The sequence below is a fragment of the Canis lupus genome, chromosome 11 (genome assembly GCF_003254725.2).
Source record: "Canis lupus dingo isolate Sandy chromosome 11, ASM325472v2, whole genome shotgun sequence".
In the NCBI taxonomy this organism is placed as follows: Eukaryota; Metazoa; Chordata; class Mammalia; order Carnivora; family Canidae; genus Canis; species Canis lupus.
In genome coordinates this window covers 62,793,548-62,811,964 of record NC_064253.1, presented here as the reverse complement: position 1 = coordinate 62,811,964, position 18,417 = coordinate 62,793,548, and the positions used below count along the sequence as shown (strand labels likewise).

The 18,417-nt window shown below is 44.5% G+C and overlaps 1 long non-coding RNA gene across 4 annotated transcripts in view; it reads right to left on the bottom strand.

Annotated features, from left to right (window-relative positions):
• LOC112650137 (uncharacterized) overlaps window positions 1–18,417 on the bottom strand; it is a 52,820-nt gene that overhangs the window by 3,383 nt on the left and 31,020 nt on the right. For 2 of the 4 annotated variants that reach the window (XR_007414120.1, XR_007414119.1), the window contains exons 5-7: window positions 17,680–17,864; window positions 15,311–15,398; window positions 14,215–14,507 (exon numbers count right to left, since the gene is read on the bottom strand). This is a non-coding gene — a long non-coding RNA (uncharacterized LOC112650137). Of the gene's footprint in view, window positions 1–6,517; window positions 9,388–9,491; window positions 9,705–14,214; window positions 14,508–15,310; window positions 15,399–17,679; window positions 17,865–18,417 lie in introns of those variants that run through there. The other 2 variants (XR_007414121.1, XR_007414122.1) reach the window with 2 other exon arrangements.

Below are 18,417 nucleotides of genomic sequence, written 5' to 3'. Positions count from 1 at the left end.
GTTCCACTGTGTACCTCTGACCATGTTATTCCCATTGTGTTGCCAAAGGGAAAGTCCAAGCTTCTTGGTGTGGCAATGAGTAATCTAACCACCATGCAGTTCCCCGGGGACGTCTCCTACTTCTCCACCATGCCTGAAACACAATGTTGGGCCCAGTCAAGCTCTATTAGGTTAGCTCCCCAAACACTCCACTCTTTTTAATGCCTCCATCTTCTTGCAATGCTCCTCCCCTGCTTGTTCATCCTGAGGTCTCCTGTTGGGCCCTTCCAGGCACTCTCTCCGAAGTTGCCTTTTCTCCACCCTCCAGGCCATGCCCAAAGATGTCACTTGGGACACATTCATCATTCTAATTAGGCAATTCTCTATATGTCTGTCTCCTCCATTGGACCACAAGCTCCTTAAAGAGGTATTTTATTCATTGAAACATTGCCACCTAGCATGTGCCCGATACAGTCCAGGGCTTTGTTAACACTTTCTCAAATGAATTTTGTCAGAATTGTACCCCATGGCATAAAGCACATCATACCTACATTTGCCCTGGCTGTTCTGTAATGCTGACTTCATGAAGTCTCCAGCCACCCAAGCAATCTCTCAGCGTCGTCATCTGGAGGACAGGGGAGCTTTAGGGGAAAAGCAGAGCCCCTCCATTACCAATTCTGACAATCCTCATTTGAGCTTAGGTCTCCCCATGCAAACAGACAGTCGACATGTGATTGGAGAAGAAATAGAAGTATGTTTCTATTAAAACCATGTTCCTTAGGTTGTCACTCTGAATTTATATCCCTCTGGCCCTTGCCAAGTTGGCTCTTGGCTATACTCTGTCCTGAAATGAGAGCATTCTTCTTGTAGCCCCAGGAGATGCCTACAATGCCTGAAGATTGAAAACAGACCTTGCAACATAGATTTGGGAATTTGTGGAGTCCAAAGCATCACTGTCCTATATAACCTGCCCCAGATAACATAGCATCCCTTCGCACCTCTGATCAGAGTTTTGCCAGGTGGAAGAAGTCACTGCTTGAACGATGTTCCTGCTACCCAAGAGGATGGGCAAGAGACAGAGCTGGGGTGGTGAGTCAATCAGCTCAGGGTACAGGGAAATGCCACGTGTGGTTAGTGGGCTTTGTCCTTTGGATAGGACCAATCATGGTGTATATGTGAATCTAAGTCTTTAAGTCAGTAAAAACAAGCAATTTTTAGATACTACTATATATTGGGTCCCTTGCTGGGTATGGTGGGGATTGAAGGGTTAAGCAAGAAGGTCACTGCCCCCAGACTGTTCATTTCTACTAAGGGGAGAAGTCTGGATCTAAGTAGCCATGACTTACAGGAGAAGAGGATGAGTATTAGGAGCCATGGAAAGTGCTGTGTGTGTGCCAATGGGTGATATGGAATGGCGAAAGGAGCATAGGCTTAGTAGCCAACTGGATTCAGACTCAAACGCAAGTTTAGCACGTTACTTTTAGGCAAAGTACTGTACCTCTTGGAGCCCCAATTTCTTCCACTGTGAGATGGGCTCCAACCACCTTTTCACAAAAAAGGCGTTACGAGGAGTTCAAATGAGATAGAGCAAGTGAGGACCTGATCCACAGTAGCCCTGGCTTCTCTTCCTTTCACTGGAGAGAGCTAAGACCCAGTGACCCCACAGATAACCCTGGGCAAACGCAGACCTCCAGGGATGGGGGGTAGGAGGCGGCAGGAAGGGAGAGCAGAGTCTGCTGAGGTGAAAGCCTTCACCTCGTTCTTTCTGTTTTTAACAAGAATGTCTTCCTGTTTGGTGACCTTCAGTCTGCAATGTCTTTGGACTCAGCAAATGCACAGTCAGACAGGTTAAATGCTCTCAGTTCACTTAGATTACAATTTCTGTCACCCTGAGAAACTGAGCTGGGTTCACTCAGACCAGGAACTTAGAAGTCGGGCAAGCAGACCGTCCCCTGCCTGGAGCATTAGATGAATGCCTGTCCCAAAGAGGAGAGTGATGGGGTCACTCCTAAAGACCTTCACATCCAGAAGCAAGATGTCCATGACCTGAAGCTCTCCCAAGAGAGCTGCCCCTGGATCTACAAAATAATGAGATCCCTGAAGACAGGGGTGCGTCTGATTCAGCTGTTTCTAGGTTGGGTGGGAACCAACCTGCCATGCTTTGGTCAGGAAAAGTCTTCACTGTTAACTCCTAACTGACTCCCAACTTGCCTAAGGAGGCTCCTTTTCGACAATCTCCCCTTGTGGGTGGAAGGATAAATGAATGAATGTGAACACATGTGCTTGCAGGCTTCCTCCTAAGGTCATCATAGAGGCTCAACAGGGAGTGGCCTGGGATATGTGGCACTATGACTTCCGTCTTTTTAGTAGAGAGGTGTTATGAATTAACCATATCCCCCAAAATCCATATGTTGAAGCCCTAGCCCCAAAGTGATGGAGCTGTGGCCTTTGGGAAGTAATTAGGGCGAGATGAGATCATGCAATCAAGAGGCCCTGGTCTGATGGGATTAGTGCCCTTATAAGAAAAAAACCAGAGAGCTTGTTCTCTCTCTCTGTAAGCACACAGGCCATGCGGGCATACAATGAGAAGGCAACCATCTATAGACCAGGAAGGAAGCTCTCATCATGGTTATGCTGCCACCTTGACCTTGGACTTGCTGCCTCCAGGCCTGTGAACAAAATAAATTACAGTTGCTCCCCCTCCTATTCTAGGGCATTTTGGTAAGGCAGCCTGAGCCAACAAAGACAGGAGGGAAAGACAATTCTCTAACAGCTGACACCATCATCCCCCCACATGTCCCAGCCAGAACCCTGAGAGTCATCCTTGACTCCTCCTACCCCTTCTACCTTTCTCACCTAATCAATCACAAAGTCTTAAAAAAGACATTTCTCCAGCCTGCCTTATTCTCTGCCAGAGTTTCACCAGAGGACTCACCAGGGCCTGCCTCTGCATGCCCTGGATGTGTCACCGGCTCTGACCCTTAACACTTCTCTCTGGGACTGCAGCAGCAGCCCCTTGATGATCTCCTGCCTTTGGTCTTTCCACTCAAATCCAGCCTCCAAGTGATCAGCAGAGACAGTTTATAAAACCTGACCTGGCACTGCCCTGCATAATGTCCCTCCTGGGTTCCTACTCATCCCAGCCTGGCCCCATTACCCGGACATAACCAGGCTTCAGATAACCCACCTCTGCCTACCTCCCGTGCCGCTCACACTCTCAGCTGCCCAGAATCCTGGAATCCTGTGTCCAGAGTGGAGTCTTAGGAAGGAAGAAATGCATGATTGGATATACCCCTGCCCTGGGTAGGCTGCCCTTCCTGTGATTATGTAACCACGAATCAGCCGCTCGTGAAGGCACCCGTGGCTCAGCACAATTTCCAAGGCCAGGCAAGACCCAGAAGGGGGATTTCCCTCTAGAATGCAACTAAACTGAGTATGTTTGGGGACAAGAGGTAGGGGTGATGGTGGGTGTTGAGTTCTGGCTTTAGGGCCCCAGAGATCAGGAACCTTCCCCGGTAGAAGCCAGGGAAGGGGACAAGCCTGCTCTGTACTCCCCTTCCACCTGCTAGATGCCCACAACCACCCGGACTTTGAGTGAGGCTCAGGCACCAGAGGGGTTTTCCCTAGGAAGCCAGAATAACCAAGACTTGCAAAGTTAAAAATAAGAGCCTAGATGTGGAAGGCATAGCTCAGCCCTCCAAGGGAGTGATTCATAGCATGGAGGTGGGGTTGGCTCTGACCTTTCCTTTCCAGCTTCCTTCAAGCAGCTCCTAGGGAGATAATCTCTTTTCTGAATTAAAATCAGGAGAAAAGTATCTAAATCATTTTACCTTGTTGTCCTATGGTACAACCCCAGTCATAAGACGGAGATCTATTTTATACATGGAAGCTCCTTTTGCTAACAGGAGGGGCTGCTGTCACTTAAATCGTGGCCTTTGTGATCATCGGGAGGCACACGTATGTCGTGGCTGTGGCACCAACCTTGGTGTTGATGTTTTCCGAATTCAACCCTGACTCCAGGCACTCTGCTGCGTAACACTGGGCAAGGTACTTTACCTCTCTGAGCCTCAGCTACTTCCCTGTGAGACGGAGAGATGACAGGTGAAGCTAAAATGTGTTACTTTGCAGGTTAAAGAGGGATTTCCGCGCAGCCGTGCAGCCTCATTACCAAAATATCCCCCACACGGTACCAGGGTGTCAAGGCAGCTCTCGGCAGCTTTGATGGGTGACCTGGCATTTTTATTTCAGGGCTCTTGTTTGATTTTCACAATTGTCCAGTGTCCCATTTTAAAATGAAGAAATGATGCTCAGGGAGTTTGAGTGGCTTTTTGGAAACGGAAAAGATGAGTCTGAACCCAGGGCGTAACCACAGTGCTAAGTGCCAGGCACGTGTCTCCCAAATGTCTCACTTAATACAGAGAGTAGTGGTTCTCGACCAGGGGCAATTTTCCCCCCAGGGGACATTTGGTAATGTCCAGAGATGGTTTGGTTCTCACAACTGGGGGAGGGGGCACTATTGTTTCTGGTGTAGAGACTAGGTTGCTCTGAAACATCCTGCAAGGCTCAAGACAGCCCCTACAACAAGGAATTCACCCATTCCCAAATGTCCCTAATGCCAAAGTTGAGATACTCTGATACAGAGTTAAAGCAGTAAGGCCAATTGTTTTCATGGTACAGCTGGTGAAACTGAGGCTTAGAGATTGGGGGTCACATGGAGAGGACATGGTGAAGGGGGAATAAAAGCCAGTTTGGACCCACACCCAGCTTGGTAACCACTAAGCTGTGCTCTCTCTCCAAGGGAATCTGGATAGACTCCATCTGAGTCATGGAAGATACTGAAGGGACAGACTGCCTTCAAATGCACAAGCTTTTATGCACATGGGAGTTTAGACCATTCCCCCAAACAGAAAATTTAACCCTGGTCTAAACCTGAGACTTGAGCGCAGGACCTCTCACCCCCAGAGAATCTTAGCCCTTGATTTCTTTGATACCAAGTAGTATGCTTCTTTGTTTCCAAAGGAATGTGCAGCCTCTCCTCCAAAATGCCTTTATCCTTAGTCTGAGACTCTAAAGTAATGAAAATGAAGAACCCAAAGTGATTATTGGTGAAACCATGGCACAGGGCAGGAGGAAGGTGAGCCCGGTTCCCCAGGGGCATGTGCTTTCAGGCTGAGGCGCCTGGGCCTCCTGTACCATTGGGGAGTGTGGGATCTGGCTTGTTAGCTTTGGAAGGAGCTGGGGCGTTCTGTGGATCCATCCATCCCTCCGTGTGACCAGAGGGAAGTTCCCCTCTCCCTCTGGATCCCAGTCTTCCTCTCACTTATAAAATGAGGGGCTAGAACCTGACACCCTCTTACCCCAACCCCACCTGTCTCCAAAGTCCTGATCTCCACGTCAATGGTTTGCGAGCTTTTCCTACTACCTCCCATAGAGTGATGGAAAGCATTCTCAGGGATGGCCCACTTGCCGGGCATGTCTCACCTTTTATGAAACTCCAGTCCATTTTGCAGATAAAGATACACATAATCAAAGACACTATAATCATTCTGAACCACCATAACTTTCAGTGAGCCACCTTCCACATGAGAGCAAACGGGGCTATGGATTAGGTTAGTACACAACAGTCCTGTAACATCAGTGTCTTGTGGACAGGGACCTATGGGGCTGTTGGCAGGACCCCTGAGGTAGAGGTTCAAGAGGCTTGGGAGATAGTGTAAGATATGGTCAGTTGGTGTAAGGCAGACCTGGGGAGGCCCACTGAGGGGTCCTGTTGGGTATAATGACAGGTGGCAGCTCCATTCCCTTATCTAGCACCTTTCACATGTACTAGATATCTCTTTTTATTGGTGGCTGATGGGTCCTTTCAGTGGTATATATTAGCTGACCAAGGGCTATCTGCTCGGAGAATGTTTGTCTACTACACAAATTAGAGCTTCATTATTACCCTGAAACCCTTGACATAATGGGGAATTTGGATTTGAAGTCTATTTCATTTTTATAAACAATCGAATATTTACTAATAAGAAAGGAAGAGCTATGAGGTCCCCTAAATGTAATTTCAACTGCAGAAAAATTTCAATGTTACAAAAATGCTTTATACTTTGAACTACCTCTGTGTAAAAAGCTTCTAGTCTATGGTCAAAAGTTTGAAGTCAGGGCAGCCCGGGTGGCTCAGCAGTTTAGCAACGCCTTCAGCCCAGGGTGTGATCCTGGAGACCCAGGGTCGAGGCCCACGTCATCGGGCTCCCTGCATGGAGCCTGCTTCTCCCTCTGCCTGTGTCTCTGCCTCTCTCTGTGTCTCTCATGAATAAATAAATAAAATCTTTAAAAAAAAAAGTTTGAAGTCAGTTATTAAAATATGGCCAGGGATTGTGAAATCATTTGAAACACAAGGATTGTAATTTTTAAAAGTCATATTAATGGTGTAAGCTCAATTACTCACTGGAAATTTTTAAAATGTTTATTTGGATGTTTTATATAAATTCAATAGTAATATTTCATCATAAATTATTACATAAAGAAAAAAAATCAAGAGTTTTTGAAATTGAGCCCCATACAAGCATCACCAGAGCCCTTCCAACCTGCCCTTGTGCACCGTACAAATATTGTCATTTTATCTGTGTTCTATGACACAAAAGAGATGGAAAAGCACTATTCTAGAGTATAGACTGGGCCTGTGTCCTGATTCGCTAGCCATGTTTATGTGCCACCACAGCTAGATTGTAAGTTCTCTAGGGAAGGAAGTTGCCATTTACACATCTTCAGATGTCCTACAATACCTCACACAGGGTTTTGAATGGAGTACTTTCCATGTTTATCTCAGACATTTCTTCTCATACAGCCCCATAATTTGAACTTCTAAAAAGTACAATGGTAAGTACCATTTATTGAGCACCTACTGTATTCAGCACCACATCAGATGCTTTATAAACATTATTTATTTTTTATTTTTTTAATGTTTTTCATTATTTACATTTTAAATAAAATACTTGATACACACAGAAAGATATGTGTAATATATCTGTAAGTGAGAGAGCTAATAATTTTAAAAACATTTTAAAGAGCATTAATTGTAATCCTCACCACAACTCCACTAAAAGATGAATTTATTGTCCCTTCTTGACAAGGCCACACAACAAATGATGCCATTTTAGGCTATTAATATTTGCCTGATGGCTTAGATTGACATGTTTCAAAATCTACAGATGTCAGACCAATGTAATAATCAAAGAACTGAAGAAGACCTGCTACTAATAAAAAAAAAAAAGGAAATATTTATAAAGATCTGATTGACATCAGGAAAAACTACATTTAAAATCTGGGAAATTATTTCCTACCGTAACTTCTTTAAAAGAAGAAAGGAATAAGAAGAGAGGAAGAGGAGGAGAAAGAGAGCTTGTAGAGGCCTGAGATGAGCTGTAATATAAGCTGAAATTCTGTCCATCACATTCTCAATTCATGATGCAACAAAGTTAGATGAAAATTATAAAGCCACAGAATTCTGATCACATGGGATTTTTTTTTTTTAATCTAAAATCATGCATGTGTCAGTGACACAATCCCAGAATATGAACAGTAGTTTTTATGGCAAAAGACACAGACCATAATGGCCCCACTTCCTTTTGTCTGACAGCAAGCACCTTGACCTGGTTTTTGGTCATCAGAGACACACAAAGGCCATCATATAGTGGTAGGGCCTTCACTAGGAAGGAAGAAGATGAAATTTCTCCCTCAAAGCCCACTAGCTGTCTGTCCACAGGTCCTCTAGAGTGTAAGGCAGGATGGGTACACCCTTTGCCTGGGAAGCTGTCAGGTTGAGATGGTGGAGGAGGGGGAGTGCAGTGTTAGAGGAAATAAGACTGGATTGAAACTTTGTGTTAAGGGAGGACCACAGACATGTTAGGAAATTTCACATTTTGACTTGATCAGTTCATTACAGTGGGAAGGAAGAGAAATTCTAGGTATCAAAGCTGAGCATATTCCATTCAAGTACAACCAGTGTCCTGAGTTTACATTAAATCTTCCAAGGAAATTTAAGCATGACCTTGGTGTCATGGAGGCTGGAGTGTGTCCAGCAGTGAGCCCAAGGGTCTAGAAACATGACCAATGAGCAGAGCATGCTCAAATCCATGGGGTGGTTAGAAGTAATATGTCTACATGTCACTAACAACCTAACTCAGAGTGTGTCTGCAAAGAAGTCATTTCCCCTTATTCCTCTCTTATGGAGGGTGGCCAAGACAGTAGTGGAAAGAAAAATTATACTTGAAATATCTTTAATAATGAAAAGCAAAGAAAAATGTGACTTAAATGTATTCCTTAGTGATTTAGAAAAGAAATAATAAGCCAGACGGCATCCGAAATAAAAGTAGAAACAAAGTAAAGAAACATTAGTATCAGTAAACTAAATGAAAAACTGATGTACATGCCGTAGAGCTCAGCATAATGTCCAAAATCTGCAGGGTAGGCCATCAGGCCGGAGACCCAGGGAAGACTTGCAGTTCAAAGTCAAAGGCTGTCTACTGGAAGAATTCATTCTTGCTCTGGGGAGGTCAGTGTTTGTTTTATTAAGGACTTCAACTGATTGGATATGGCCCACCCATATTATGGAGGGTAATCTGCTTTGCTCAAAGTCCACTGATTTAAATGTGAATATATACCAAAACACACCTTTACAGAAACATCAGAATAATGTCTGACCAAATATCTGAACACCACAGCCCAGCCAATTTGATAGAAAAAGTGAACCATCACAGCTAGTTTATGGAAATAATTGTTGTTTAGTGCTTCATAGTTCTCAGTGTACATTTATAGCCTTTATTTATTGTCTCCTTTAATCTACTCAATACATTTTTGTGGATTAGCAAACTGAGGCTGAAATGCCGAGTAACTCCCCAAACAAAACCAGAAAGTATCTTGACCAGGTTCTCTGACCCTTTCCCCTGTGCTACCCTCACAGTGGGGCCAAGACAGCCAGACTCTACCCCAGGCTCTGACTCCAGAGCTGTGTCCCTTCCTTGGGGTCAGGCTCCTCTTTGAACATAATGATTCAAAAATAAACACCAACATGAACCTAATCAGCCGGAAGAATTTACTGTTGTGGGTGTTGAGGAGGAGGGCATAGGACTAAGGAATACCTCACATACTCTTTTTCAATGTTACCTGTGAGCAATGGTTTTGCTAATATCCGTATTCTCTTTATTAGAGAAGATCTGGTCTGACCTTGAAACTATTTTCTTTAGAACAGAGGTCCTTTGGGGGCACCTGGATGGCTCAGTCAGTTAAGAATCCGACTCTTGATTTCATCTCAGGTCATGATCTCAGGGTCCTGAGTTGGAGTCCCGCTTTGGGCTCTGTGCTGGGCATGGAGCCTGCTTGGGATTCTTTCTCTCTCTCTGCTCCTCTCCCTCTCTAAAAAAAAAAAAAGAAGAAGTGAAATGGGTGTCCTTTTAAAAAATCAGTTTCATACATGAAGCTTTTACACGTTCATCCCAGTGAATATTCCTTCTGTGTACCTCATATGTTAAGGAAGGAATGTGAAATCCCAGTAAAGAAGCACTGGAGGACACCTGGGTGGCTCCGAGGTTGAGCGTCTGCCTTTGGCCCAGGCGTGATCCTGGAGTCCCAGGATTGAGTCCCGCATCGGGCTCCCTGTAGGGTGCCTGCTTCTCCCTCTGCCTGTGTCTCTTTCTCTCTGTGTGTGTCTCTTACGAATAAATCAATAAAATCTTAAAAAGAAAAGAAAAACACTGAAAACCAGACACAAAATCTGCATGCTATATGATTCCATTTATATGACGTTCAAGAACAGATAAAACTAAAGTCAGAATGGTGATTACCTTTGGTGGGAACTATTGACAGGCAGGAGACACACAGGAGACTTCTGGGTGCTGGAAATGGTCCATATCTTGATCAGAGTGGTTGTTAACACAGATGTTATGTAAGCAAAAAATCACTGAGCTGTACATCTGAGATCTGTGAACTTTACTGCATGTATGTTTTGTTTAAATTTTAAAAAGAAACACTATATTAGAAGAAAAACAGAAGAAGAGTGGGGGGGTAAGGGGACAAAAAAAAAGTGTTGGGAAGTGCTTATTTCCAGCATTGGACTGGTAAGTGGAACCATGAGCAAAATAAGAACACACCTAGTGGATGGACGTTTGTTGCAGAGTCAAGCCAGGCAAGACCACAGGATGAGGACTTTCTTCAGTAGATGTTTGCAGAGCCAAGGTCGAAGAGGCTGCTGCCTGTGTTCTCCTCTAGGATTTTGATGGATTCCTGTCTCACTACTGGGTATTTTCCCCAAAGATACAGATGTTTCTCACCTCAATGTTCATAGCAGCAATGTCCACAATAGCCAAACTATGGAAGGAGCCAAGATGTCCTTTGACAGAAGAATAGATAAAAAAGATGCACTATATATACAATGCAATGTTACCCAGCATCAGAAAGGACAAATACGGGACGCCTGGGTGGCTCAGCCATTTAGCACCTGCCTTTGGTCCAGGGCGTGATCCTGGAGACCCGGGATCGAGTCCTGTGTCGGGCTCCTGGCATGGAGCCTGCTTCTCCCTCTGCCTGTGTCTCTGCCTCTCTCTCTCTCTCTATGTCTATCATGAATAGGTAAATTTAAAAATCTTTTTAAAAATAAAATAAATAAAATAAAATAAAAAGGACAAATACCCACCATTTACATTGAGATGGATGGAACTGGAAGGTATTATGCTAAGTAAAATAAGTCAGAGAAAGACAATTATCATATGGTTTCACTCATGTGTGGAATATAAGAAATAGTGCAAAGGACCATAAGGAAAGGGAAGGAAACTGAATGGGAAAAAATCAGAGAATGAGACAAATGATGAGAGATTCTTAACTCTGGGAAACAAGCTGAGGGTCCCTGAAGGGGAATGGGTAACTGGGTGATGGGCATTAAGGAGGGCATGTGACGTGATGAGCATTGGGTGTTATATGCAACTGATGAATTCCTGAAAACTACATCTGAAACTAATGATGTACTATATGTTGGCTAATTGAATTTAAATTTTAAAAAACTGCATATAAAACAAAAGGCTATGTTCCTAAAAGAAGAAGAGGAAGAAAAGAAGGAGGAGGAGGAAGAGGAGGAAGAGGGGGAGAAATTTGCTGTGCAGAGCAAAGCCCAACTCCAGGATGGGATGGAGAGAAGAAAGGAAGTTAGGAAATTCTGCTTAATATAAGGAAATCAAAAATATACTATTTCCTGAACATCTCAGGGAAGGGGTGAATGCAAAGCCCCACATTTTCTTAGGAGATTAACAGTCAAAGAATGAAGTGAAACATGACCTATTGTATAACAAGTTTTGGAAAAGCTAAACTGCTTTTTATTCTAAAGCATGATCTCCTAAAATCTGGAGCCATCATGTGTGGATAAGTAGGTGGCATCTCCTGTGGGATCCTTAAGGAAATGATATCTGGTCTGATAGTGGGCCAAAGTAGTTACCTAACATTTTGGTAGAAAGTTCTGGTATGATGAAACCTGGGTGAGCACGTCATGTCCCTGACTCTGAAGCCCTTTCCAGGGTAGATATAAATTTCTATTTACATCCAGGAATCTAAAGGATGACAGTGTTCTCTTCCTGGCCTGTGCTCCCCAGAGACAGTTCTGAAACCAAAAGAAAAAAAAGCTACAGGCAGGGATTTCTGGATGGTTTCTAAGAATTGCTTGGGTTTTGGTGAAATGAGAATTCTCCCAAATAGAATTATCTTGGATTTTTCAATTACATGCTCTAATTGCAGCAGAGACCCGGGGCTCTAAGTCGCTCTACAGGCTGTGTGTTGGGCTTGACTCACTGGAAGCAGAGGGAACTGGCCAAGACTGGGGTGGCCCACAGCCCAGCAATTGCCTTTGATTGGGCTCTCCTGCCAGACCGAGTGTGAAGGGGCCTGGCCATGTCCCCCAAAACTTTTGACTAAGAATGACACACTTGGTTTCTGAAGAGACAGGGTCTGAGCCGTTGTGGCCACCAGCTTGTGGGGCTAGCAGGGATTTCACTGGGCTTCTTATGAGCAATGCTTGTGGGGCTGGATCCATCCTGGTTGCAGATTCTTGGATGCCAAACCTTCCTGGTGAGGAATATGCCAACCGCCAACCATCCTCCAACCAACATCACAGCCTAGGGACAGTGCCCATGTCTCCAAAATCCAAGACATGATTTCACAAATGAGTGTAGGAGGAACACAGCAGTCTGTTGTGCGATGACTCTAGCAGTTATCTTTCGAATGTTCATTCCTCCTCCAGAATGTTCTCTGTCCCTTTACCTTTTAGTCACTCCCTTCCTCCTCCTCTTGTCTTTCTCTCTCTCTGCTCTGTCTCTGTCTGTCTCCTGATCACAACCCTTACTTCCCTTCTTCCCTAAACTAGCTAAATCTTGACATTTCAGCTGAGGTCTTTCCTTTAAACATGGAAATTGATTTCAAGGAAAAACTAAGAAAGATCCTTGACACTCTAAAACACTGGAACAGGGGAAATGAGCACTCAGGCAGTCACGTGATGAGCCACATGACATAACTTCAGTTCAGTTCAAGCCTATCTGCTGCCTCTGCCGGGCACTGTGCTAGATGCTTCGGAAGATTAAGGTGGAAGCGAGGGGATGCAAAACGGATGCGCAGACAACAGCCAGCACTTAGTGCACATTCTCTTTGCGTCACATTTGTGTAGTAAGCTTTTTACATCTATTCACTCATTTAATCCTTGCCACACTTTATGAGGAGGGCGCTGTTGGCCCCATATCACAGAAGGGAAAACTGTGGCTTAGGAGTTTAAATAACTTGACCGGATTGACCAGCTAGCAGGGAGGCTGTCTAATACCAGGGCTCTAAGCTGTGCCGCAGAGCCCTTCGTTCACATTGTCTTCCTCTAGCATCACAACTACTTTGCAAAGTAGGCGGCTGTGTTATCCCTGTTTCACAGATGATGAAACCAAGTCAGAAAGGTTAAGTAACTCATCTAATGTCACACAGCTAAGCAATGACATAAAAATCTGAACCCAAGCTTGTTTATCTCCACAGTATATGTTCTTTGTACCAAACCAGATGGCCACAGTCTTCAAAAGGAAGGAGTTCTTCATTTACTGAGAGTGTTAAGACACACAAATAGCTATGGTTAAAAGACAAGGTGTGGAGGAAGACAGGCCACCTCTGGTTGAGGGCAGGGAGGGAAGCATCAAGAGCGGTTGAGATGGATTGAAAACCATGGCTGAACAACTGCTCCAGATCTCCAAGAGACGATGATTGCCTTAGTTCCCATTAGCATGGGTTGCTATGTGGGGGTCCTAGTTCTTGGACATATTAAACAATGTTTTTCACACCACCAAAAAACCTACACTTGCTTACTAATAATGTCCACTTTGAGCTCTGATGGCATCTTTCACCCAAACGCCTACCTCTAAATCAAGTCAGCCTCATCATCAATCATGAGACTGCCTCCCTGTCCTGATTCTTATCTGAAAGTGGGGAAATGCTTCTGGGGCAGTCAAAATGGGTTCTTTAAGTGGGTCACTAAGTCTCATTGAGAAAATGGGAAAAGGACTCCCAGGATCCTCCCTTTCTCCCTGAGCTTGCTCTCCTGACCCCCAGAAACAGCACATCCATGTTGAGTGCTTTTTGGACCCGGAGCTATGCTAAGGCTGGGAAGTGTGATGGCTCTGGTGGAGAGGAAGCAGAGGTGCTGTTGTACCAGCAACCACCTCCCAATCTCGGCTCACAGTGAGGTCCTCCTGCCCATTACACAATGCAAAGTTACATAACTCGCCTTTCAGCAACCAAGAATCTTGCTTCAAATCAAAGGTTTCACAACCGGGTAGTTGATTTCCAGCATCCCATATTGCGCTTGGTCTAATTATCAGAGACTGGAGAAGAAACCAGGTCACCTCCAAGAATTTGAGAAAACAATAATCACTTCTTGAGAACACACTAAATGGGCCAAGTGCTGGGATTTGAAGCCAGATCTGTTAGTGGTGCAGGGAAAGGGTGGGAATCCAAGCTGTCCTCACAGAGGGACCCTTGAATTGGGTTTTGAGGGCTGAATGGGAATGTACAGGCAGGCAGAGGAGAAATCGTTCCCCTCCCGCAGAGTGAAAACATGTGCAAAGGTACAGGGAACAAAACTGATGAATTCATGAAACCAGGGTAGTTTGGCATCACAGAAACAGGGATTCCTGCTACATCACCTAAAAACTCTGGAACATCTGAGATACTTACTCTCCAAGCATCTGTTGGCATGAGCATTCCAAGGCCTCTTGGACAAAAAGGTAAAGTCGACCTTTTAGACTGGCTCATGTCTCCAGGACTACCAGGACTAAAATGCTAGTTTGAGGAGATCATGAAGGTTCCCCCAAGCTCTGCAGTGGGTCCTCGGGTGAGCCTGGAAGTCATCTTGGATTTTAAGACCCAAAAGAAATAGGCCTTGAACTGGAATGCTGGTTGACTACTGGTGAGGGGTGTTTCTGAGACCGATGCACACTTGTGTTTCTTAAATGCTGACCCCTCAGTCCCTGAAATGGAGAAGGATCCAGTCAACTGAGGAGACCAAGTGGGAGCCAGAGCCACAGTGAATGCAAAGCACTACCAATGGTGCTCACACGCGCTTGGGAAAGACCATTCCGAAGCTTTCTGCTCCATGGTCTATGCAACTATTACTCAGAAGAAAATCTCAGTCCTTGGATCTGCTCCTAATTAGGTCAGGACTTATTTACAAACCCTTCCAGTGATTGGATGTCATTCTAAAGTCTAAGAAATGCATTAACGTCACTGCTGTAATACCTCAGTCCAGAACACCAGCCCCAAAGGCACCACATGGGGCATGCTGTCCTAGCTGGTGTTTTCTCATTAGTAATAACGAAAAATACACAGTAATAGCTAACATGTGGGTATCCCTCTGCCCTGGAATAAGCCATTTTCATATATAATATTTCCTTTATCACCTATAACCTAAGCCTCGGGTAGGTATCTCCAACAATAGCTCTAGTTTACAACCGGGGAAATGTGGCTTCAGAGAGATTATACAACTCGTACGATGTCGTACAGCTAGTGAGGGGCAGGGCAAAGATTTCAGGGCCAGCTCTTTGTGGCTCCAAAGCCCATTGCTTTTGCAACGTGTTTGCTACTGACGTCTCCTGAGGCTCCACACACTAACAGGCTTCGGTCCTAGGCCTCGCGCTGCTACATGTCCTGTAGTTAGGCTGTCCTGTTACTCAGGTTCAAGTACTCAGCTTGGGGTGCGAGAAAAGTACAATGACATTGTACTCGGTGACCACATGCCCAGCCACACACGTACTGGATATTTCTGGATACTCACAGCAACCTTCCTGAAATGCACCCGTCTCCGAGCAGGGCAACCGTGTTTTTCTTGTCCACCGCTATATCCCCAGCACAGTGCCTGACACCTGCAAGACATTCAGTTAAATTGAGATGTTCATCTTTATCCCCACTCCTTAAGGAAGGGACCCAAGACTCCGAGGAGCTAGCCCGCACACCTGTGATTCCAGGGCCTGTGAGAAGCAGAGCGGGAGCCCGGGCACAGGCTGCTGGTGGCCACGGAGCCCACTCTGCCTTCTACAGGGAGCCAAAGCCGCCCTCTAGCCTGTCCAGCTACCAACTCTTCCTTTATCTGAACTAAAGAAAGTTAGTGACATTGCCCTTGCGTGGCCCAACTTGGGCTTGTGTTTTTGCACGCACACATGTTTGTGCATGCTTGCAGGTTTGGGGAGGCAATCCTTCCTAAACCTCACTTGCTTATAGTCAAGAAATCCTACATTTCTAAGAATTCATTTCCGGGATCATTTCTAGGGGCTTGGTGATTTCACCAAATCACTTGGTGATTTGCCTTGGAGTGAACTAAGACTATCCTTCTTATCTTTCTGAGGTATGGCCTTTCCTACAAACTAGACCATCTTTCAATGCCAAGCGAAGTTAGCATCTTAGTAAATGTAAGACGCAGCTCACTAGGTTTGTCACGTGAAAACACAGATTTTACCCTGGTGATGGGGCTTTCATCTTTGGGGGTAAGAGTTTGGGGGGGTTGCCTCCTCCATCTCAGAGGCCTCAGACATCTATGATTAACTATACAAAAGTGCCAGTTTGATGATAAAAGCTGTACTTAGCATTGACTCCTCTGCTATGGCAGGAGTCTGGGGGGGTGCAGCTTTTTTTTTTTTAATGGAAGCTTTTGTTAACATCAGATATCTAATTAACTTGGGTTTTAAAACTACTGAGGTGCTGTGTCCTCAAGAAAGATGGTTATCAAAATAGTTTCATCTAACACAATTACCCTACACCTACCATAGAAGAAAGAATTAAAATCTTCCTTTCTTTTTCTTTTTTTTAAGAAAGCCAATGTATTGAATAACATGGGAGCATTTGTTGTGGGATCCCTGTCTATGCAGTTGAGGCTAGATCAACTTACTAACCAGCATAATTATCATATCCAGAGTTTGCCTGGGGAAATGCCTTCCAGAATGAAAAAAAAAAAAAAAAAAAAACAGCGTCTGTGCCCACAAGGATGATTTGGCTCCCCCCTAGGATGAAAGGCTCCAGCTGCTCTGCAGTTATAATCAAACTGGCTCTCCCCCAGCCTCCTCCGGCTCATCCATCATGCAGTAATAACAGAGTTGCTAGCTGCTGATCTCCAAAATGGTGTTTAGGACATCAAATGCTTCAACTACCACCTCTGTGCATGATGACTCCCAAGTGTGTGTCTTCAACCCAGGTCTTCCTCTCCCACTCCCCTAGATTCCCAGTCAAGCTCCACGGCTCCTATAGGACCTGTCCCTGCCATACTCTCCAAGGCAAGATCTCTGAAACCAAGCTCACTATCTTCCCCTCTTTACCTTCCCAACACAAATGGACTTCTTTGCTCAGATTCCCTGCCTTACCAGCCTCACTATCCTGCAAGTCACTCACAACCCTTATTGTGAGGGCTAACATTATTATTTGGGGGTAGACTTTATGTTTTAGAACAGTTTTAGATTTACAGAAAGACTGAGAAGATAGTGTAGAGAGTCCCCATATACTCCACAGCGTCCCTATTGTTAACATCCTATAGCAGTATGGTCCACTTGTCACTTTCAGTAAGCCCATATTGGTACATTATCACTAAAGTCTAGGTCTTATTTAGATTGCCTTAGATTTTACCTAAAATATCCATTTTCTGTCTGAGGACACCACCACATTACATTTCATCACTGTGTCTCCTTAGGCTCCTCTTGGCTGTGACTTCCTCAGGCTTTCTTTGTTTTTATTTTATATTTTTAAAGACTTATTTATTCATGAGAGACACAGAGAGAGGCAGAGACACAGGTAGAGGGGAAAGCAGGCTCCCTGAGGGGACTTTGATGCAGGACTCAATCCCAGGACTCCAGGACCATGACCTGAGCTGAAGGCAGACGCTCAACCACAGAGCCACCCAGGCGCCCCTCTTTGTTTTTAATTAACTTGATAGTTTATAGGACTGTTGGTCAGGTATATTCTACAAAATCCTTCTACCGAAATTTGCTGATACTTTGTCATGAGTAAACTGGATTTATAGGCTATTGGGTGGAAGACTGCAGAGGTTAAGTGCCGACATTATTTGTAAAGCATCATTTGGACATTGGAGAGGGTTGTTCAGTACCTTCAGTGACCATATGATAGAAGAAGGGCTAGTACTAATTCTGATATTGTACTTACCAAACTGAATCATAATTTTTTATTTTCTTCTTCCCTTCTAGTCTGCAAACTCTTTGAGGGTAGAGACAGTGCCTGATTCAGCTTTATGTTTTTGGAATCTAGCACTGGGTGTGAAGCTCACATCTGTGATTGATACTTGAGAGATGGGCTTGAGAAAAAATTGAAGCTTTGCTTTGTTTCCTCATCTGCAAAGTGGGATAATAGAATATATTTTTAAGGATTTCTTTATAATAAAATTAACATATTAGAATACTTGACACAAGCACTGCACATAGAACAATGAGTGCTCAAATATGTTAGCTGCCACTACTTTTTGTCACCATCATTAGGATCTATTTGTCATGCAAGATATGCTGGAGCCCCAAAGACTTTACTCCCATCTGCTCCATATCCAAAGTAGTAAATATAGTGATTCAATGGAAATAAGAAGAGCCAAGCTCCGCTTCACACATTATTGAATTCTCTTCCGTAAAATTTATGTTGCATTTAGTTCACTCTGGCAGGACCACTTTGACAAGACTCCTTAACAATGGGGCAGATCCAAAAGAAACATAGGGCATAGCTTCTACTAGCAAGATCTTATGAATTGATTGGCAGATAATAATATAGGCCGGCATTTGATGAGAAGCCAAGCAGAGGCAAGGTGGGTGTGGCAAGTTCTGAGAACGAGCTGTGTCTGTGTGGGCTCTATTGTTGCCAGGACCTGATCAGTGGGCATTGAATGATGGGTCAAATTCA